Genomic DNA, 23,879 nt, shown 5'->3' with positions numbered 1-23,879 from the left:
AAAAAATAAATTCAATAACCTGGTAGAATTTGGACGACAGCAGCGCTGCGTCATGGCCCTGTAAGATCATTCTGAATAAAAAAGGAAAAATTCTTACCTCAATAAAAACGGCGAATATATCTGCTCTTATATAAAAATTTTCCGGGACAGCTCTGTGCAATGCTGGCCGATAGATTTGTCATTTTATGAAAGGAAGCAACTGATTTTTCTTTTGCAACAATAGGAATGATCATGGATTGAAGAAATTAGTAAATACTTCAAACAGAAATGAATGTTTGTTAGAAATTATTTTATATCACGAAGATTATTATTATTAGGACATTTTTAAAAGATTTACATAGGACTTCACATAACTTTACTAGATATTCGCGAGGCTGCTTTTTACCTTATACAATAATACTCAGGCTCCGGCATCGCTGCACCGCGACCGGCCCAGCCAACATGATACACCAGACAGGACTGACAAGCGCAGACAGGCGACTGCTCGCTAGCAACAACTTACTGCCACTGCTACACAGTTCGTACTGCAGTCAACACTGCTCTTTGGTCTCAGATTCTCTTATAGCTTACATATCGCAGGCAGCACATACCTCTTACATAACCCTCCACTGGGGGCCCAAAAATTTGGCAGCGATGGTGAGTCAATTGGACTTGCCATGAGCAACAAATTTTTCTAAAATCTACTTAATTAACTAATTTGACAGTCACAGAGTATATACATAAGATGAAATAGAGTGCACATGCACTGAGTACAGAACATATCAAGAAATCACAAAATATATACGCAATTTTTCTTAATTAACTAAGTTTGCAGTCACAGAGTATATACATATATATAAGTGCATAACATGAAATGAAATATAGTGTACATGCACTGAGTACAGAACATATCAAGCAATGACAAAATGTATACGCAATGAGTACAAATCATATTAACAAATGGCAAAGTGCATACGCACTGTAGTATTTTTTTTTACCATTTTACTAGAACTAGCATAGGAATGGAAAGGATTGCATCATTGTTGTAGCACATTAGGTTGCACGTAGCTGCACTGAAAGTCCATATCTTTCTACAGAAGCACAACACCAAGTGAGACAATCTGAAGTTCTCTTCCCTGAAGTATTAATCAGTGTAGCCAAGACACTGAAATGTCGTATTAATATTCCATGTTATCATTTTGGTAGTACATTTGGTACACCATACAGTGGAACCATAATAACATCTCCATTGTTCAAGGTGGTGGACACCATGATGTGTCAACACCACACTCATTCACCAACGTAGAATTAGTGCAGAAACCAAATATAGTGCTCCATGATCATAAGGATGGACAGGACAAACGTATACTGCAGTAATTTCTGGTAATTAGGTCAGAAGGTGAAGGACATTAAGTCTCATGCTAGTCATCAGTGAGAATTACACTAGTCTATCAACCGATTTGACTAATTGTTGGCATTCATTGCCTAGCTACTGAACATTTTTGTACTATGTATGAAGTATTACAGAATAATGTTCATAAATCATCTGATTACAGTGAACATTGGCACTCATTGGCCAGTTACAAACCATTTTTATACATTATTTAAAAGTGATCATTCAAAGCAAGAGTTAATTAATGACATACCATTTACATAATTCATCTAGTTATAGTAATCATTGGCCAGTTACAAACCATCAGAAGACATCATTCAAAATGAGAGTTAATTATTGGCATAGCATTTATAGAGTATAACAAAAATATTATTTACAGAAATTATTGGCGTAGCATGTATGCATTATTACAAAATATCATTCACTATTACTCAGAACCCATCATTCAAGTGACACAGGACATATTTAAAATGTAACATACTGTAACTATTACTCAAGGTCTGTGGTTAGAAAACATTACTCAGAACTCATCATTCAAGTGACATAGGACATATTGAAAATGTAACATACGGTAACTATTACTCAAGGCCTGTGGTTAGAAAACATCATTCAGTATTACTCAGAACTCTCTTAAACTGGTAGCATTATTTGTGACTGGTAGTACATTTTTTTCTTTTTTTGTGCTAGCGTTGGGATCGTTAATTAACTGCTGGGGCATGAAAATATTTACTTTTGACTTATTGCTACAAATGAGGATAGGTAACATCATTCGTCATGAGTCAGCTGTAGCAAGGTTATGAAACAAGTAGAGTATATGTGATCACATTCATGAATGACACACACAAATGGGTAAAAAAAATGCAAGTACTAGAACAGGTTTAATGACTAACTGCTTATAGAACATTAATTTCATGAATAGCTTCTCCTGGAAAAAATACAAAATGGATTATTAAGCTGAAAGAAGAAACGCATATTATGCTGAAAAGTAGTGAACTTCGAATTAACAGGTAATGAAATGTGTACTCAGTATGTATGTACTCTAGCTGTCCTTTCCAAAACATTCAGTCATTATACCATGCGATATAAGACATACTGTCAAAACGAACTGCAACAAATACTTAAATAACTACATAGCATCTCTTAACTAACAGTAAATATATAAACTTCATCATTATTCTCATCTGCAAAGAAAAACATCATTATTCATATTACCATAACTTCATTACTATCATCACCTGCAAAGAAAAACTTCATTATTCATATTAGCATATTCTTCATATAACTATTCATCACCATTCATTATCATCTGCAAAAAGACACTTCATTATTCATATTACCATTTACTTTCTTAACTAACAGTAAATATATAAACTTCATCATTATTCTCATCTGCAAAGAAAAAACATCATTATTCATATTACCATTTACTTCATATAACTATTCATAGTATAGAGTTCCTTATTTCTAGCATATTTCATCACTAAAACTAAGATGTGTAGTTCTGTCTGACAGCCTGCATCAATCTCCTCGTATTCTGAAAGAAAAAATTAGTTAAGACTGCTATCATACGATGTATATAGTATATTCTTGTTAATGCTTGTTAATTTTGATCCATTTACTCTTCATGACGAGGTATTGCATCTTCTTTCGTTCATTCCGAAGGTGAAATTCCCATTTCATAGTAATCCATTGTGGTTTGTTTAATTTATTTCTTTTACACGTTATTGCTTTCTGAAAATGATGAACAATGATTAATGTCTTGCATTTAAATCATATACCCATTAAATAAAATCTGGTTTCTAGTGATATAATTAAGCATACAGCATAGCATGACAGAAAACAAATTATGTCAAAAACATAGACAGTTTTCAAGTGCAAAAAAAGTACACAGAGCATCATAATGTAGTAGCAAAAAAAAAAAAAAAAAAATGTAAAATAGTCACGATGTTGAAATATGATAAGACAAAATATCAAAGTCAACTGGTGTTTGTTACATCTTGAACATTTCATAGTGCATACAAACAAACAGGAAAACAATCATACATACATGAAAAATGGAAAATGTGCACGGTCTGATGTGTAACGACAAGAAAAGCGACATGCTAACCTTACCTTGCCGGGGACTTGCGAAGAAAAAATACGATAATCATCAGTAAGTAATCATATAAATATAATTGCATAAGTGGTCATAATATGTGTAAGTTTATCTGAAAAAATGTGCACGGTCTGACGTGTAACGACAAGAAAAGCGACCTGCTAACCTTACCTTGCCGGGCACTTGCCAAGAAAAAATACGATAATCATCAGTAAGTGTTCATATAAATATAATTGCATAAGTGGTCATATAAAAATCAGAAAATGGCATTACAGTGTGATAAATCATAAAGTATGTTCATTCAATAAAGGGTTTAATATTGGAGACATGGTGATTGCCTTTACTTTTTATGGTTCTCAGAGTTTCGACGTGTACTACATTGGGTGAGGAATCCTGCGAATTCGATATGGACCTGCATATAGAAGCTCAAATTTACTACATCTGTTCTTTCCTCTGTTGGATAGATAGTGTGTACGTACTAATATCTTCTGTCCAATGTGAAAGTCACGGCGTGTACAAACCTGTTTTTGCTGTCTTCTCCGACGCTCTGCGGCACGTTTGATGTTGCTCAGCGCAATGTCAATTATTTCATGGTGTCGTAGTCGACGAGATGTACGAAAGGATACTAATTCTTTAATTTTGTTAGGTGGTTCAACATTTTTATTATAACAGTCGGAGATAGCATAGTAGAATCATTTGGTATGGAGTTAATTACATCCTGGAATGACAGTATGTGTGTGTCCCAATCAATATGTTTTTTATGGCAGTATATTCTACACAGTTTACCAATTTCTTTCATTAGTCGTTCACAAGGGTTCGAAGAAGCATGGTACCTGGATATATAGATCGGAGAAATGTTTCTAGCTCGTAACATACGTGTCCATATAGCAGATCGAAACTGTGACCCATTGTCGGAAATTACTTTCAATACATGCCCTACATGGAATAAAAAATGTTTTACAAATGCATTCGAAACAGATTTAGCAGTAGCTTTGCGTAACGGAGTGAACGTAACAAATTTCGAAGTGAGTTCAACAGCGACAAAGATGTAGCAAAAACCTCTATTAGTTCTGGGAATCGGACCAAAAGTGTCTACAGCGGCCATGTGTCTCAATTTAACAGGTACAATGGGATGTAATGGAGGAATATGTGAAGTCGTATCTGGCTTATCTTTCTGGCAGATTTTACATGACACTAAAACTCGTCGAATACGTTTCTCCATGTTGGCAAAGTAACAGATCTGTCTCAGTATAAGAAAACATTTTCTGGCTCCGTAGTGTGCGTAACTTAAATGAGTATACCAAATTGTTAACAAGTTCGTCAGGAATGCATAGTAACCAGTTGTTGCTGTCAGGGTGAGAGCGGCGAAACAGAATATTATTGCGTACAGTGTAATGGTTTCTAACGGTAACATTATTCCTATCTTGCCAAAGGTGTTTAATTTCTTTTCATACGTTGTCGTTACTCTGCTCTTGTGCTATGTCTCGTAATGACGTCGAGATGAAATTTTCAAATGCAACTTGTTGAATATATGTGACGCTGAAATTTGCTTTGCAGAAGCTGGTTGTGATGTCTTGCTGATTGTTGCTGAGAGAACGGGATAGTGCGTCTGCTACAATATTTTGTGTACCGGGAATGTGAATAATTGTAAAATTAAATTCCTGTAAATAAAGTTTCCATCTGCTTAACCTGTCGTGTGTAAATTTTGCGGAAAGTAAAAACTGTATAGGTCTATGATCTGTGTAAACGGTAGTGTGTCTTCCATAAAGAAAATGCCGAAATCTCGTAAATGCCCATACAACACATAATGTCTCAAGTTCTGTGACAGAATAATTGCGTTCAGCAGATGACAGAATGCGACTCGCAAAGCCGATGATTTTAATTACTGTAGAACCGTCTTCTTCAATTTCCTGAAAAATGTGTACGCCTAAAGCGGTGTTGGAACTGTCGGTGGCAATGGAAAAATTTCTAGTAAAGATCTGGATGTGATAAAAGTGGTGCATTCAACAAAGCTTGTTTCAGATTGACAAATTCAGAATGTGCTTGGCTATCCCAGGACCAAATAGTGTTTTTACCCGTTAATTGACATAATCTAGGGATGTCTAAAGCAGAGTAATGAATAACTTTACGGAAAAAGTTAATTAATCCAAAAAGCTGCGTAGTTGTTTCTTCGTCGTAGGAACAGTAATGTCACGTAAAGCTTGAAGTTTTTCCGGGTCAGGCGCAATGCCTTCTGCTGAAATTGCATGTCCAAGAAATTTTATAGAAGTTTTGTCAAAGAGCGATTTACTGAGATTAACTGTGAGTCCTTGTGCACGAAAAGTTCGTAACGGTTGTTCAAGAATCAGATTGTGTTCAGACCAGTTAGCTTCTGCAATAAGAATGTCGTCTACATACGTTGTGATTCTGTCTTTCAGTTCTGTCGGAAGTATAGTATTCAAACCGCGAATAAATGCTGCTGAAGAAATAGTTAAACCGAACGGTAATTTACAAAATTGATAACAGTCACCAAAACAGAGAAAAGCCGTGTACCTTCTGCAGTTCGGATGGAACTGAATTTGCCAAAATCCCGATTTCAAATCTAATGTGGAGTAAATAGCAGTACCATGAAATTTCTGTAGAAGTTCTTCTAGTGCCTGTGGGTGATCTGTTTCATTAATAATAATGTCATTGATGTGTCGCGAATCAAGTACGAGACGAAGTGAACCATCCTTTTTCTTAACAATATGGAGCGGGTTTATATACGAACTAACTGCCGGTTCAATAATTCCTTTGTCAAGCATAGCTTGCAATTCTTTCTTAACTTGTTCTCTGTGAATATACGGAATGGGATAATGTTTGGCTTTAAATGTGTCGTGCTGTTTAACTTGAAATTCATTCATAAAACCGGACATAGTACCAGGGACGTTGTCAAAAACTGGAGCTTGCTGTAAAAGAATTTTGCGTAGTTGCGTGCGTTCGTCGTCTGTATTTGCACTGCTCTGTTTAACTTTATCAGAAATCATTTGCGTAACGTCATAGTCGGCTTCGTCTGGAGTATTATAGTTATGTACGTACGTATCTGTGAACAATTTGGAATGACAGTCTATGTTACGTGATGCGGAAATAACCTCTGTACGATTAATTGTTTGTTCTTCTGCAGATAAAGAGTGCTGAAATTCTAAAGCCAGTTGTACATTTTCATCCTTTAACATTAAATAGGAGTGTTGAAAGACAATAATTGCGTCGTGTTGTACCAGAAAATTCGTACCTAAAATAACGTCTGTTGTCAATAAGGGAACAATCCAAAAATTTGAGTGAAATGTATGACCTGCAATACAAAATGATAAATGTGTCTGTAATTTTACATCTACTCCTTTACCAGATACTGCTCCTTTTACTTTAGTTTTGCCTAATGGTAACGTAGGATAGGTATTCTCTTTGTTACATTCGTTGAAAGTTTCCTCATTTATAACTGACATAGGTGATTCAGAATCTATTACTGCTGAAAATTTGGATGATCCAATCTTTACTTCAATGACAGGGTGTGAAATGGTTTTTTGAATAACTGGTTTTTCCTGTAAAAGAGTGTCTCGGATGTCGTCAAAAGTAATAACATTTTCGTGAACAAAATTCTGTGTGTCAAAAGTATTGCTTACGTTGCTGGAAGATGCAACCTGTACTGTATCTAGTCAAATTCTATCTGACGTACTGTTATTTTCGGGAGGATGCTGTGGCATTTCGACTATTTGTACTGTTCTGTTATTTCTTCCTGACGTATTACGTTCGGGATGATATCTACTGTCTGGTTCATTCATGATAATTTGTTGTTGCGGATGATTCTGCTGCTGGTAAGACCGACTGTTATTAAACGTACGCTGAAAATTGTGCTCATTATTTTTACGTCTGTCATGATAGTCATTGCTATATGGCGCGTTACGATAGGAATTGAAATGATGTGTTTTCTGTAAGTACTGGTTTCCTTGTTGCGGTGCGTTACTATTTGGTGGAGCCGACGCTATGCGTGTAGACGGCGAAACATTAAAGCTTGGTTGACCCTGTACATTACATTGTTGGTTAGGTATGCTAACCGGTTGGTTTTGTTGCTGTTGTTGAGAAAAACCTCTATTGTTCCAAAAATGTGGTTCCTGTTGCTGATAATTTTGACGATTGCTCAAAATGTTGTACATACTGATGATTACAATTTTGTCTGTTATTAAAATTAAGCCGGTAGTTGTCATTTCGGGAGTGTCTAAAGAAAATTGTCACTTTCGGTAAAACTTGTCGTATCACGTTTTCTTTACACATTTCTAATCATAGATAGATCGATAGTTGAAGAGCTGTTCTGATAGATATAAAGGATAGTAGAAGAGAAGGCAGCAGTGCAGAAAACTAAAGATGAAATAGCACTACTACGGCTCAGGGCCCTGTGCACGCTACGGCACATATTCATCGAAGCGTAATGAATCCCCTGAGACCAATTACGCACTGCAAATAAATTTCAGTTTCTGCGTTACAGGCAATGCCAATGAAAATTCAAAAACAAATTGTTGTATCCACTCCAATGTTAGTTTCTGCATTACAGGCCAAGCTAATGAAAATACAAAAGCAAATTGTCGTATCTAGTCCAAAGCGTGACTCTGTGTTCTGTCATTTTTAAATACTTTAGATTTTTTTACGGATAAAAATTGCTTATAATCAACGTTATCGTCTCTGAATGTGTGAACAGGTGACGATCTGTTTGTCTGTGACTGTTCGGAGTCTAAGTCACGTACTTTCTGTATATTACTTAAGTTATACTGGCTGTGTAGGTGTGACAAATGTTCAGAACGTGGCGTATGCTGTGACGTGTTAGTGACTGAAACAATTTTCATTTCTGTCACTTTAAAACATTCGTCAATTTGGCTGTTCTGTTGTTCAAATTTCTTATCGACTTCCGCATCCAGCGTGTGTGAAAGTTCTGCTGACATTAATTTAAACTCGTCGCGTGACTGTGTTGCGTTTTCAGAACATTGTTCAGCGACTGCACTAATTTCATCTCTAAGTGATTTCGTTGTGGCTACACGTGTACTACTTAATTCTTGTGCAACAGATCTAATTTCTTCACTACTGTTCCTAGCACAAGTCTTAGTATCCTCACGTAATTGTTCTTTAGTATCATGACGTTGCACGGTAACGGCTGTAATCTGTTCACTAAGTTGTTTGTTCTGTTCGTTAAGGTTGTCGTGTTTTTCATTCGACTGTTTGAAACTTTCATTGAGTTGTTTGCACGATTCAGTAAGTTGTTTGAAATGGTTGTCGTGTTTCTCATTAAATTGTTTGTGCTGATTGTCTATTTTTTTCATTTAGTTGTTTGAAATGGTTGTCGAAATTTTCATTCCGCTGTTTGAAACTTTCATTAAGTTGTTTGCAATGGTTATCTAGTTTTTCATTCATTTGTAGTAATAATGCGATAACTTGATCCCAGCCAAAATTAGCGGCTCTATTCTCTGTACTGTGTGATGGTGTATCTGCATGTGTCACGTTTTGTGTAACCATTTGGTTATTCTGTGATTCTTGAAAAGGTTTGCCAATCGGACGTGCACTGTTGGTCACTACACCGGAATCAAATAAATCTGACGTATTCTGATTACACTGTTCATTTTAGTTAGAAAAATTTATCTGTTCGTTACGTAAATTTTGCAAATTGGGTGTGTCAAACTGGGCAGCGTTCATTGTAACGGAACATGCCTCGTCATCATTTGCCGTTAAATTTAGTGTGGACATAAATGAAGTTGTTTGCTCATCATCTCGAATAAAACCATTACTAGTGATCGGCACACACTGATTATCTGTAATTGGGGGATCATCATTATTACACTGAGTGTCGCAAGTATTATCGGTCAAATTAATCGAGTCGGCAGTATCACTCGTTGCACATCGCGAGTTTTTCGCGGCATTTTTTTACAAATCAAAATTAAGCACAAATGAAACAAAGACGAAGCAAAAATGGAACAAACACAATTACAACAAAGAGCAATAAATTGCCGATGATCTGTGAAAGAAAGAGTGACAAATTAGTAAATGCGTTGCGCCAGATGCAAACTACATTTAAGTAAAGAAGAGCAGATATATGATTACTTCTCAGAGATTCACAAAGAAATACGATCCTGACAGGGTCGCCAAGTGTAACCTCCCCGCAAAAAAAATTGTAATTAAATAAATAATTATTATGGATAGCGATTCTAATTTTAGTGTAACCTCAGAACAAAACTGGTTCCCATTTATAACCTCCCTACAGAAACTCATTCACATTTAACCTCCACACAAAATTTGTTTCCCATTTAATGTAAGCTCGAAACAGAAAAATTCCTAAACCTCGTAATAAAAAATAAATTCAATAACCTGGTAGAATTTGGACGACAGCAGCGCTGCGTCATGGCCCTGTAAGATCATTCTGAATAAAAAAGGAAAAATTCTTACCTCAATAAAAACGGCGAATATATCTGCTCTTATATAAAAATTTTCTGTGACAGCTCTGTGCAATGCTGGCCGATAGATTTGTCATTTTATGAAAGGAAGCAACTGATTTTTCTTTTGCAACAACAGAAATGATCATGGATTGAAGAAATACGTAAATACTTTAAATTGAAATGAATGTTTGTTAGAAATTATTTTATATCACGAAGATTATTATTATTAGGACATTTTTAAAAGATTTACATAGGACTTCACATAACATTACTAGATATGCGCGAGGCTGCTTTTTACCTTATACAATAATACTCAGGCTCCGGCATCGCTGCACCGCGACCGGCCCAGCCAACATGATACACCTGACAGGACTGACAAGCGCAGACAGGCGACTGCTCGCTAGCAACAACTTACTGCTACAGCTACACAGTTCGTACTGCAGTCAACACTGCTCTTTGGTCTCAGATTCTCTTATAGCTTACATATCGCAGGCAGCACATACCTCTTACATCTTCTATTACGGTAGTGTCACCTCGTTTTCTTAATCCATTTACTGGCGTCAATAACTTTCTGACTTACTTGCCCGTGAGTAACAGCAGCAGCACGTATCGATAAGCGCACTGTCGTACCGTCTCTGGAGCGACCGATAGTATTTCCGTGTCTTCGTGTGTCGGGTAGTTAGTGAGTGGGAGATACACCAACTGTGCAGTCGCGACGGAGCAGCAGCCGTGGACGGACAGCAGTCCAGTCGGTCGGTTGGCGTGGAGCAGTAAGCAAGCTCCCATCGCGCGGAGTCCGGCTGGAGCCGCTGGTGGCGTGCATGCGCGGATGGAGTATAAGGTGCTGCTTGTGAGTGTTACGAAGGTCGTCGCCCACCGATCTTGGACATGAAAGTTGAGTCCTCACTTAACTTACTATCGAGCCTCAACTGTCTACATTTCTTCGTTTGATCCTGGTTGTCGCTTTTGGGACATTCCCGCGAGAAAAAACGTGTGTGTATTTAAGTCGGCTAAGATTCCAGCCATCTTCCTCTGATATTTAACTTAACTTGATTTATTCCCTATTATGGAAGTCCACAAGCCGTATCTTCTGCCTTGTGGCCGTTGACGTTCCGCTTACCTGCCCATGTCTTTGACGTAATTTTAGGCAATGTATTTTCCTCATCGTGTTGTTGCTGTCCAGTGCGGCTTGTAGTTCGGCAGCTGAGGTGTTGCTGGTCGTTGTGGGCGCCAGTATTCTGTGTGTCGATTATTGAAATCTTGTGATCGTTTTGCCGGTTGGTTGATTGGTCGGTCGGCTATCTGTCGGTTGGGTTGCCTCAAGATTAAGAAGTCGTTGGACAGGCTGCCTGTCTTACCTAAATGGGCGTTATTGTTACAATCGCAGGCCGACCCTTGGAAACTTCTGAGCGCCGTTCCTTGTATGTTATGTTTGGATTTTAGTTATTTGGTTGATGTGTGGCTTTCAGCTGAGTGTCAATATCTCTTAAATTAATGTCCTTGTCTTGCCCTTAAGGCATGAGATTGTTACTCTTTATTTTATAAGATATGTTTTAAGACACAGCCTTCTGTCTTTTAAAATCTAAACTCTTCTTTCTAGGGCTTAAGCAGTTAAATTATTTGTTGGTGAGCGGCCTTCAGCCGAGTTTTAACATCTCTTAAATTAATCTTAAGCCATAAGATTGTTATGCTTCTGAATGGGGCCTTCAGCCCAATTTGCATGAAATGTTTTAATATAAGGCCTTCTGCCTCTGATTGAAACTACTCTTATTGCTTAATATGCGACCTCCAGCCTAGTTCCATTAAAATTAAATTGCTAAAGCCTTCAGCCGATTACAGTGAAGATATAGAAAATATTCTTGGGTGGAACCTCCAGAAGAAACTTGTATTTCAGTTTTGCTTAAGCCTTGTGTCACATGAGTTCCAAAAGAAATCCGTTGGAATTCGATTACTCGATAAATAGTACAATTCTCAAGGCTGTCAAATCAACTAAGTACCTGGGTGTAAAAATTACGATCAACTTCAGTTGGAAAGACCACATAGATAATATTGTGGGGAAGGCGAGCCAAAGGTTGCGTTTCATTGGCAGGACACTTAGAAGATGCAACAAGTCCACTAAAGAGACAGCTTACACTACACTCGTTCGTCCTCTGTTGGAATATAGCTGCGCGGTGTGGGATCCTTACCAGGTGGGATTGACGGAGGACATCGAAAGGGTGCAAAAAAGGGCAGCTCGTTTTGTATTATCACTTAATAGGGGAGAGAGTGTGGCAGATATGATACGCGAGTTGGGATGGAAGTCATTAAAGCAAAGACGTTTTTCGTAGCGCCGAGATCTATTTACGAAATTTCAGTCACCAACTTTCCCTTCCGAATGCGAAAATATTTTGTTGAGCCCAACCTACATAGGTAGGAATGATCATCAAAATAAAATAAGAGAAATGAGAGCTCGAACAGAAAGGTTTAGGTGTTCGTTTTTCCCGCGCGCTGTTCGGGAGTGGAATGGTAGGGAGATAGTATGATTGTGGTTCGATGAACCCTCTGCAAAGCACTTAAATGTGAATTGCAGAGTAATCATGTAGATTTAGATGTAGATGTAGAGTTTGAATGTGGCCTTCAGCCGACCTAAAGTTAATCAAAGGAGGTCGATTAAGGTTTTGCTTCCTAGTTGTAATATTTTGTGTTGATAAATAAAATTTGTATGTTGAGTGCAACTGATAGGAACTCATTTTGGCTCCTTTCCACAAACCTAATCCGCTCTATCCTGCCAGCCCAGGCATTTGAATAACTTTTGCAGGGTGTTTGCTTTCAGATGTTTCACGCCTTACACGCCAACAGCCATCTGTTCGATGGACCATAAGACGCGATTCGTAAGAAAAGGTAGCCTTTCGCCACTCAGTGGACGTCCATTTGCAGTATTGGCTCGCAGATTCTAGCGTTCGTCGCCGCTGAACGGCACAGGTGCATGAACCAGGCGTCTGTTACAGAGGACCGTACGCGGTAATATTCGCTGAACGTCGTTGAGGAGACACTGTTGGTAGCCCCTAGGTTCATCTAGGCGGTCAGTTGCTCAACAGTTGCACGTCTGTTCGCCTGTGCGCATCTCCGCGGCAGTCGTTTACCCTATCATCTGTCTCCTGTGAAGTACCACAGTCGCCTCAGCGCTGGCTTTGGATAGCGCAGTTTTGCCGTACACGGTATACTTCAGCCACGATAGCATGCGAATAGTTTGCAATCTTAGGCGTTTCGGAAATGCTTTTGTCCATCACCGGAAAGCCAATGATCATCCCTTTTGTACGTCACATAAACTGCTCCCATTAGGCATTGCGACAACGACTGCACTGTTTTCCCTGTCCCCTCGAACGTTCACTGCTTGTGCTGCCGTATGCCGTCTGTGAGTGGTCATGGCACGTTGACGTCAAACATAGGCGTCGGTCACTTCATGTGACTATACCGTGTAAATTTTTTTATTACAGTACATGGTGAACATTAATAAAAACCGACAAACTGCAGGGGCGGATTCCATACTTATTTATTTATTTATCGTATGATGATACAGAGCTTGGATCAAATACGTTATTTTAAGAGTATACAGTGTAAGAAATTACCGGCAAAATACAGGTACAAAATCAAATTTCCGAAGTATTATGCTAAATTATGTACACATTACACAATTCTTAGATTTCTAAGTCCAATCTGTTGATCCAGTTGAGCCCTTCAGGTGATGCAAAGTGGAAGTCATTTATTGATCCCCCAAAGGCTGGTTTCGGGCATTCCCAACAATATGATTTATTGAATAAAAATCTCTCGGTGTACATGCCGCGTCAATTCAGGATAAAACTGGCCACATGGCAGTGACACGCTGCAGCAGTTCGTCGAACATTTAAATGGTGTACATTCAAACATAAAATTTATATTGGAGGTAGAGAAGGAAGGGAAGTTACCTTTTCTAGATGTGTTGGTGGAGCGAAAGCCGGATGGACGACTGGGCCATTCTGTGTACAGGAAGCCAACCCATACTGACTTGTATCTGCATAGCCACAGCTTCCATCATCCGTCTCAGAAGAGAGCTATGCTGAATACTTTAGTACACAGAACCAGGACTATTTCCGACAAGGACCACCTCGGTCCCGAGATTAACCATTTGACGACTGTTTTCAAGAGGAATGGTTATTTTGCCGGTGAAATTAATTCAGTATTGTCCAAGAACGTAAGACACGATGCTGGCCACATACAAGAAGAGGACCAACACATAGCGCGGCTTCCTTTTTGCGGTGCTGCAACAAGCAAGATAGGCAGAGTCCTAAAGAGGCAAGGAATAAAACCAGTTTTCCGACCACCTAGGAAAATTAAGGAAATGTTGAGACCAGTCAAAGATAGTCTCGGCTTAAGAGTGCCGGGAATTTATACTATTCCTTGCGAATGTGGGAAGAATTACGTGGGCCAGTCTGTAAGAACCGTTGCCGACCGCTGCATCGAGCACCAGCGCCGCCTGAAATACAAGTATTTGGAAAAATCGGCGGTGGCTGAACATAGCCTGCTTAACAAGCATAAGATTTTATTTGAAGAAACCAGAGTAATAGCCCACGCATCGAATTACTGGGACCTGTGATCCGGGAAGCAGTCGAAATTAGACTTAGCGATAGTAACTTTAACAGAGACAACGGCTATGCACTTAGCAATACTTGGAAGAGTGCACTGGATAAAGAAAAATAGCAGAGAAAAACTTCCCGCACTTTACCTCCTGATTCAAGGGATGGCGCTGCAAGCAACGCGGGATAGAATCTACATCTATGGAAGTAGAGGGCACCACTTCACTACGCGCCATATCGCTGTTGCTATGACGTATTCCAGCCAATCAGAAGTCGTCCTTTGCATATAAAAGTGGGAGCCTCGCTAGTTCACGACAGTCAGTTTTAGCCCTGACGACGACCGTGGAGGTAGTGGTCGAAAGCTTGGAGTTTTATCCTGAATTGACGTGGCATGTACACCGAGAGATTTTTATTCAAGAAATACGTCGCGAGAGACTTCGTAGCAATATGACTTATTGTTTGCAGGGCAGCTCCACATCCCAATCTGGAGATGTTGCCCAGCCCCATTTGTGCTTTAGATATCCGCAGTTCCTTTGTCCTGTCGGATGTGGTTGATGGTTCTCCACTGGAGTCTGGGGAGTGTGAAACCTGGAACTCGCATGGAAGGCTTTTCAACCAGATGACCGTTGAACACTGCCGATTCTTCCCATTGATTTCTCCATACTTCGTTGATGTTAAGTCGCAGGCTTCAAGATGTGCAGTACGCCAAGGTGATTTTCATTTCTGGAAATGGATGACAAAAGATCTATGAACATGCGTGCGGAAACGCATCGTGCCACTGAAGATGCCGCTGTCGAATGAAATGTCCCTATGACCACGTGCCGAATGTTCCTTGTGTGTTGCAGGCTGTGTGACTGACGCAACATACCGTGAGCAGTAGAATGGTCCGGTATTCTGTCGGGATCAAGCCGAGATGGTGTTTGTGTACGATGGAAACGGTCGAGAGGCAGCACTGCTATACTAAAACAAGTGCCCTCACGGACACCAACCACATCACATTTCAAGCTCTTTTAGGGTGTTTGCGTAAGCATGGTTCCTTTCAGACATATGATCGTGCAGATTTGGCGGACAGGGTTCTACAGGATATTGAGACGAACCCTAGTACAACTCCAGGTCCGCCTTGAAGTCTTAACAGGTCCTATCACCCTGTCCCTTATTCTTGTCTGTTTTTTCTACATGTTTCTCTCCTCGCCGATTATTTGAACAACCGTCTCATTTCTAGTCTTATCAGCCCACCTAATTTGTAACATTCATCTATAGAACTACATCTCAAATAAGGAGATTCTCTTCTCTTCCTGTTTACCACAGTCTATCATTCACTCCCATACAGTGCTGTGCTCCAAACACACGTTCTCAGAAATTTCTTCCTCAAATTAAGGCCAATGATACTAGCACACTCCTTTTTATGCTAATCTGCTTCATATGTCCTCCTTTGTCCTCCTTGCCTCATCCGCCATGGATTATTATGGGTTCAAGGCAGCAGAAATCCTTCACCTGAACTATTTTGTGACCACCAATTTTGATGTTAAATTTCTCGTTATTCTCATTTCGGCTACTCTTCATTACTTTCGTCTTTCTCTAGTTTACCCTCGGTTCACGGTCTGTACTCATTAGATTGTTCATTCCATTTGGCAGGTCCTTCAGTTTTTCACTTTCACTTAGCAGATATTATCGTTGATATCCATTCACCCTGACTTTTAATGCCAATTCTGAAACCGTCTTTTATTTCCATCACTGTTCGTTTTTTGTCTTCCATTCTTTTATTTTTACCTCTCTGTTATTGTAGGTATTGTATATTACCTATCCTTCCCCACAGCTTACTCTTACAGAATTTCGAATTTCTTGCAACATCTTACATTGTCGAACGCTTTTTCTAGGTTGACAAATTGTATGGAAATATCTCAGTTTTTCTGAAGTTACTTTTCCATTATCAAGCGCAATGTCAGAATTGCCGCTTTGGTGCCTTTATCTCCCCTAAGGAAAGACTATCGTCATCTAAGAAATTCTTTATTTTATTTTCCATTTTCCTGTATATTATTCTTGTCAGCAGGTCTGATTGTGAGGAGGTGGTTGTGTACTGCCTGCGTCGATACATACCACCAGCCGGCCGGGATGGCCGAGCGGTTCTAGCCGCTACAGTCTGGAACTGCGCGACCGTTACGGTCGCAGGTTCGAATCCTGCCTCGGGCATGGATGTGTGTGATGTCCTTAGGTTAGTTAGGTTTAAGTAGTTCTAAGTTCTAGGGGACTGATGACCACAGCAGTTAAGTCCCATAGTGCTCAGAGCCATTTAAACCATTTGATACATACCATCCATTTGCCTCCGAGAAGGGAGAGTAATTCTGTCGCATTCTCCGTAGCATAACTGCCAGGTATAATTTGCTGGCTATGGCAGGTCCATCCCATGGCACAATGTTTGTTCCTCAGTGGTAATGCTTTGTAGCAAGACGACAGGACAGTTGGCACCGTCTAGGACTGGTTTTGTGAGCACGAGTTTAAATTTCACATCTCCCCTGGCTAGCATGATCACCAGATCTCAGTATTGTTGAGCGCTCGTGTCCTACTTTGGAGAGAAGGATGCGAGATAGCTGTCTGTCTCCACCATCTTTACCTGAACTCGCCACCATTTTGCAGGAAGATTGTTATAAGTTTCTCTTGAAAACCAAGCAGGACCTTTATTTAACTATTCCGAGACGACTGGAAGTTGTTTTGAATGGCAACTGTTTTTATGCACCGTGTTAGGCGAGGTAATGTGTCGTGTTTTGTGTGTTTTTGTTTACTGCCTGCATATTTATAATAAGAAAAGATACTTTCAGTTTCTTGTATAACGGTCTGCCCACGAGGATGGGCTCACAGCGTTACCGGTAACATTACAGTCCCGTACTTGCTGTCAATATGGCTCATGGATCTACATGTGCCCGCATCTCGTGGTCGTGCGGTAGCGTTCTCGCTTCCCACGCCCGGGTTCCCGGGTTCGATTCCCGGCGGGGTCAGGGATTTTCTCTGCCTCGTGATGGCTGGGTGTTGTGTGATGTCCTTAGGTTAGTTAGGTTTAAGTAGTTCTAAGTTCTAGAGGACTTATGACCATAGATGTTAAGTCCCATAGTGCTCAGAGCCATTTGAACCATTTGTTTGATCTATATGTAGAAAGGAAAAGATCCTCAACTAAAAAAAAATTCAGAAAGACAGACTTCCCCAAAACAAAATCAGAAAGACGGATTTCCCGAGAGTAAAGTAGAATCAACGGTTCCCTTATCTACAATCTCGCGTGGCCTAGTTACACACTAGTGTTCACAGCTGTAGTGCTAAGCGAAATGTGTATGACACTTTTTGGTTAATGTTCGTCTACTTTTGTTATAAATTTTTTGCTATAAAATTTTCGCATATTGGTGCTATATTTTCTGTGTATGTAAAGCAAAGTGTGCTACAAGGGAGACTGAAATTCTTTGCATTGTGTGTGAGTAATGTATGTAAAATACTTTGTAAACTGTTTATTATGTTAAATAATTTTATGATAACATTTTGTATTTAAAAATATTTGTGTGTGTAAACTGTTCATGATGATATAAATTTGACAGTTGTAAGAAATGGTCACGCTTAGGAACAATGTAAGAAATAGGTGTTATGTAAAATCCAGTGTGCTTTTGTTTGAAACGGAAGTGGCTCTGCGGAGTGAAAAAGGTGGCAAGAGCGAGTTGGCGCGCTACCTAGAGCAAGCGCGGGAAGTAAGTCACACTAGAGATGGGCAAACTGTAACACGTAACTGTTTCGAAACAAATGAAACAGTACAATGTAATGTTTCGATACGCTATTTCGAAACAGTGAAACAGTTTGTGTTTTGTTATCTAATAAATCTACACATTTTATTATCTTGAATGTCTACTGTGTAAGTTTGTCCATATAAACACAAATGAGGTGCGAGAGCGCTAATCATATCGCAGAAAGTATGAAACTATCACTTAGGCATCGTGGCAGTTTCGTATTCCCTGCAGCAAATGCGCTGCTTTCGTGTCGTGTGACTTTCATACTTTTCAATTGGCTGAGGACAGCCATAGCCTAAGACAGAAGAACCACCACGAACGGAACTGGAGATGGGAGCAAACTGCAGACACAACGGATATGATACTAGGATTCCCACTTTCCGTTAGTATGGGTAATATACCCATCCTGCTAATTTCCATGCACACTAAGGGAATGATTGTGGATAATAGGCACAATGACTATAGTCTCACAAATAATGCCAAATAATTCGAATAAATAACAAAATATAACAGAAAAAATTTTGTCTTTCAAGGTGTTTCGAACCGTTACTATAAATTCACCATGCTTGCCAGCCCATCCCGTTCACCATTACACTATCAGTGATATGTCAAACAGATTGCTTGCAATTATACCTACATCAAATTTATGTATATGTCTAATAACTGTCACTCTACGCCTTTTTTTATTCGAAATGTTGTAGGCTTACTTGCGTTTCTTAATATGATTACTGTACATGAACAGAGAAACGTATGTTATAAAAAAAGTGTAATGTAACTGAATGATTTTGACCTATTTATTATTTTGAATGTGAATAGTATGCGTTGTTTTATTGTTTGGTTAGTGTTTATAAAGCAGATGTTGCGCCATTTCGGCATAGGACAGTCAGCTAGAAACGAAGCTTTATTTTCGGATATCTTAAGCTTCATGCTATTGCTTGTCAAAAGGATTTCGACACTCTTGAAAGTGTTTCACGAAGTGGTATGTTGTGTTTCAGTACCTGTGCCGAGCCCGAATCTCGCCCGACACAGAGCGGAATGAAATATCACTGTTTCGATACAATTAGTTCGTTCCAAGCACAGGTGGACTGAAACAGCCTTATTTTGAAACAACGATACAGTTTCTGTGTCTGGCTCGAGATCGAATCTGGTCCGGTTATCCGAGACAGGGGCGGAATGAAACACCACTGTTTCGAAACAGTGAACTACAGCCGTTCCGAAACACTGAAACAGTTCCACGTATCGATACACTGTATCGAAACATAGAAACAGTGGCCAAGTCTAAGTCACACAGTTTGTAGGCAGCAGTGGCTGCAGCAACACCGTTGTGGAGCAGGAGAAGCTTTGCCTGCAAATTTGCACATAATTGCCTCGGATGAAGACTGCAAACAGCTTACGGTATAGCTGCGAGTTGTTGGGCTAATGTATGTAAACTGAACGACGTCAAAAAGAGAAATTGAGCCCATACAGCAAGATACTGGCAGGCCGTACGGTGGGAGTTTAGCTACCATAATTGTTTGCCACTCTCAAGCCTACAGCCACCAGATAAGACTTTTTTTCTACTTTTGTACAGCGTGAACCATTAACTTAAACTGTGAATAATCATTCTTGAACTTTAAAGAAACTGGTTCACCCTGTTATTTCATCCTAATCACACACCTTTCCCTCCTGATGTTTGATTAATCCGCGTATCCTGTTTTACAGACTTATGAAGTGCCAATTTAACATAAAGAGGCACCATTTAAATCGTTTTTGTGTAAAAAATGAAAAATATTTCTTAACTATTGTAAAGTGTTAAAGCAAAAGTTTGCTTACGTAAAATTCGATAAAAATGAATCCAAGTTAATAGAATTTGTTTAAATACTATACAGAGTTAGTTCAAAGAATAATAGCTTTTTAAAATAAATTCCAGTCAGAAAGAGGTTTTCTTGAAGTGAATTGTTCAGTATAAAAAGTGTGTGCTTTAATGTCTAAGTATTTTAGTATTAAAGCTTAATGGTTAAGGAAAGTACTTTTCTAAAGGTCCCCCCTGGCCAATTTTTTTTAGTTTCAGTGAAGATATCTACTGGGATTTTTCTATCTTAAAAACGTAATATAAAAGGGTTTAGTAGTTAAAAAGAAATTCCAGTGTCTGCACCAACATTGTTTACGTGGAGTAATACTAATTTAAAGAACCTACTAAACAAGTAGCGAGAAAGTAGCCAAATTCATACTTCTGCTTTTCCAATACTTCACTGTTTCATTGCCTGGATGGGCAGGCGACCATTAGTACACATTTTAAACCACTAAATGAACTTGGAACTCAGTTGATCTACCTTCAATACTGTACTATTCATACTGCGTTGCTTTCTAACCGATGGGTAAGATCTTCGGAAAAGAACTGAATACAGCGTACACAGGGCGATGTGTGAAACTGATAGCGATTACACGCTTCCGCTGTTGTAGAAATCTGCTCCAGATGCTGCAGATATCGTGTTGAGCCGAAAGTGGTAACCAAAGTACGGAGAAATATTCTTCGGGGCTCTGTTGCATAGCTATCAAATTGCTTTCAGTTCTAAGAAATGTCCAGGTACTATTATGGATTTGAATGATCCATGAAGCGACTTCTTTTCCGAAGAAAACATCGAACTATTTCACTAGAACTGAACGCTCCCGTCGGAACTGTTCTCAAGCTGGTATTTATTATTAAATCAAGATAGAAGTATACGCTGGGTGTAGAATAACACGTACCTTCTTGAAATGAACAATATTTTATTGTTGGCTGGGACAGGTCTTTCAACAAGACAAACACTGATCAACGTACCAGTACTTGTCCACTTAGGTTTGTCCCTCATCTACGGAACCTGACTCTCTAACTGCCTTCTATTGACAAGGCGTACAGGGAAAATTAGAAAGGAACCACTGCAATAAAACTGGAGAGCTTGGGGCACTTACGGAGCAGTACTCAAAAATCTTTGCTGAAACCCCGTGAGATGTACCATACAGTCACACCCTTGGCTGAAGCGACAACCGACTGCTGTATCCAACAACCTCAGTTGTTTGCCGATCATAATCACGTCAAGATGGCCTGTTTACCAGGGAAAAAGTCAGAGAGCAACATATCTGCACAAAGTCTATGGCAACTCAAGGTCTACTAATAAAACAAATAAATTTCGGGAAATACTTAAAAAAATGTAGTTTAGAATATACTTCTCCACTCAGTCACGAAAAACTGTAACACATGAACATACACTGATCAGGCAGAACATTATGACCACCGACCTGCTATCGATATAAACCCAGGCGATAGCAGCGTCACCTGGCGAGAAATGACTGCTGCTCAGACACACAGTGCATGTAGTATCAGTGAGTGTCCTGTCCATGTGTAGAGACTGCACGACTTGCCGGGACTGTGCTGCTGGTCCCGGCGGAGGTTCGAGTCCTCCCTCGGGCATGGGTGTGTGTGTTTGTCCTTAGGATAATTTAGGTTAAGTATTGAGTAAGCTTAGGGACTGATGACCTCAGAAGTTAAGTCCCATAAAATTTCACACACATTTGAACATTTTTTTGAACTTGCCGGGAGTTCGAGGAGTGCTGTGGAGTCTTCAACGCGTGGCGAAACCAAAGCGAAACCACGTCCAGACGTCTTGGTGTTGGGCGGCCACATCTCATTACAGATGTCTGAAGTCGTAGACTGGGCAGATTGGTAAAACAGGACAGGCAGCGAACGGTGGCGGAAGTAACATCAGACTTTTATGCAAAGCACAGGTGTGCCTGAGCACACAGTGCACCGAACACTCCTACCATGTGCCTCCGCAGCCGATGGCCCATGTACGTGCCAATGTTAACACCACAAGATCGGCAACTAAGACTGAAATTGGCATGTGAACATCGGCACTGGACGTTGGCGTTGTTGTAGAGAGTTGCATGGTCTTATGAATTCCGGTATCTTCTTCATCATACCGATGGGAGGGCGCGAATCCGTCTTCTTCCAGGGAAACAGCTTCTTGGCTCATGTACTAAGTGACGGAGACAACCTGGCGGCGGCTCCATTGTGGTTTGGAGAACATTCACGTGGGCATCCACGGGTCCAGTGGAACTCCTGTACGGCACCATGGCAGCCAAGGAGTATGGTACACTGGTTGCAGACCACGTACAACCCTTCATGACGATCAAGTCTTCGTACGTCAGTGACATTTTTCAGCAACATATTGCGCCATGTTACAAGGCAAGGCATGTGACGGAGTAGTTCGAGGAACACAATGGCGAGTTGCAGTTGATGTGCTGGTCCCCAAACTCACCAGATCTGAACCCGGTCGAACACATCTAGGATGTGACTGAACGTGGCGTCGGAGCTCTTCGGCGCCCTCACTGGAATTTACGGTAATTAGCTGAGTTGTCTGTGCAGATGTGGTGCCAACTCCCTCCAGCGGCCTCATTCCTTCCATGCCACGACGCGTCGTCAGTGTTATCCGTGTCAAATGTGGACAAACCGGCTATTAGGTAGGTTATCACAGTGTTCTGGCTTATTAGTGTAGATGTTTTTGAACTATAGTCTGCAGTAGCAAAAGAAAAAAAAATTGACCGTATGGCATTATAGGCCGGGAGGCCCATCCGGGGAAGTTCGTCCGCCGTGTGGAAGTCTTATTTCAGTCGACACCACATTGGGCTACTTGCGTGCCGGTGATGAGGATGAAATGATGATAGGGACAACCCAACACCCAGTCGACGGGCGGAGAAAATCCCCAACCCGGCCGGGAATCAAACCCGGGCCCGCTGCATGGGAGACAAGCACGTAACACCCAGCTAATTGGGCGGACAATAGCAAAAGACTTTTACCAGAAGGAAAAACTTAACTGTAAACTGAAATTCCAAAAGATAATGATCTGAGCTAATTTGAAGCGTATCTCGTTAACGTTATTCGTTCACTGTCTTGTAGATGTCTCATTAGATTGCATATCTTTTTTGCGCTTTTGCCGGGTTTTTCACGGAGCAAGCTCGCTTGGGGAGGCATCAATAAATATATGCAGGATAGAAAAGACATTCCAAGCTCGTGAGTAGAAACCAAAACGATAACGTTAAAGAACCGTATTATTTCAAATGTAACGAAATTTTTCTGTTTGCTGTTCAAAAGATGAAAATAGCATGTTGAGCAGAAAATATGTATGATCTGAATCCAATTACCAAAAGTCACTATATTGTTCACTATCGAAAAGATAAAATCAAAAAAATGTTCAAAAGTGTGTGAAATCTTATGGGACTTAACTGCTAAAGGTCATCAGTCCCTAAGCTTACACACTACTTAACCTAAATTATCCTAAGGACAAACACACACACCCATTCCCGAGGGAGGATTCGAACCTCCGCGCCGGGACCAGCCGCACAGAGGTAAAATCCTTATGTTAAAATAAAGGAAAATAACAACTGAAAAAAATTCTGTAACTAATAAAAAGCATATCCTGAGAAACCTTAGCCAACCAAAACAAAATCTTGTCCCTACCGAAAATATATTTTAATCTGTAAAAGTGAGCGGATTAGAACGGCGCTATTTGTATTTACGCTGTAGACTAAATCTGTCGCGATTGGAGGCGGTATAATAGAACAAATGACGAGCGTACACTTTGCACAGTTTTTGTATCTCCTGGAGTGCTA

This window comes from Schistocerca piceifrons, chromosome 2 (assembly GCF_021461385.2).
Source record: "Schistocerca piceifrons isolate TAMUIC-IGC-003096 chromosome 2, iqSchPice1.1, whole genome shotgun sequence".
NCBI lineage: Eukaryota > Metazoa > Arthropoda > Insecta > Orthoptera > Acrididae > Schistocerca > Schistocerca piceifrons.
The sequence above is the reverse complement of the archived record's forward strand: the minus strand, read 5'-3'. Positions refer to the sequence as shown.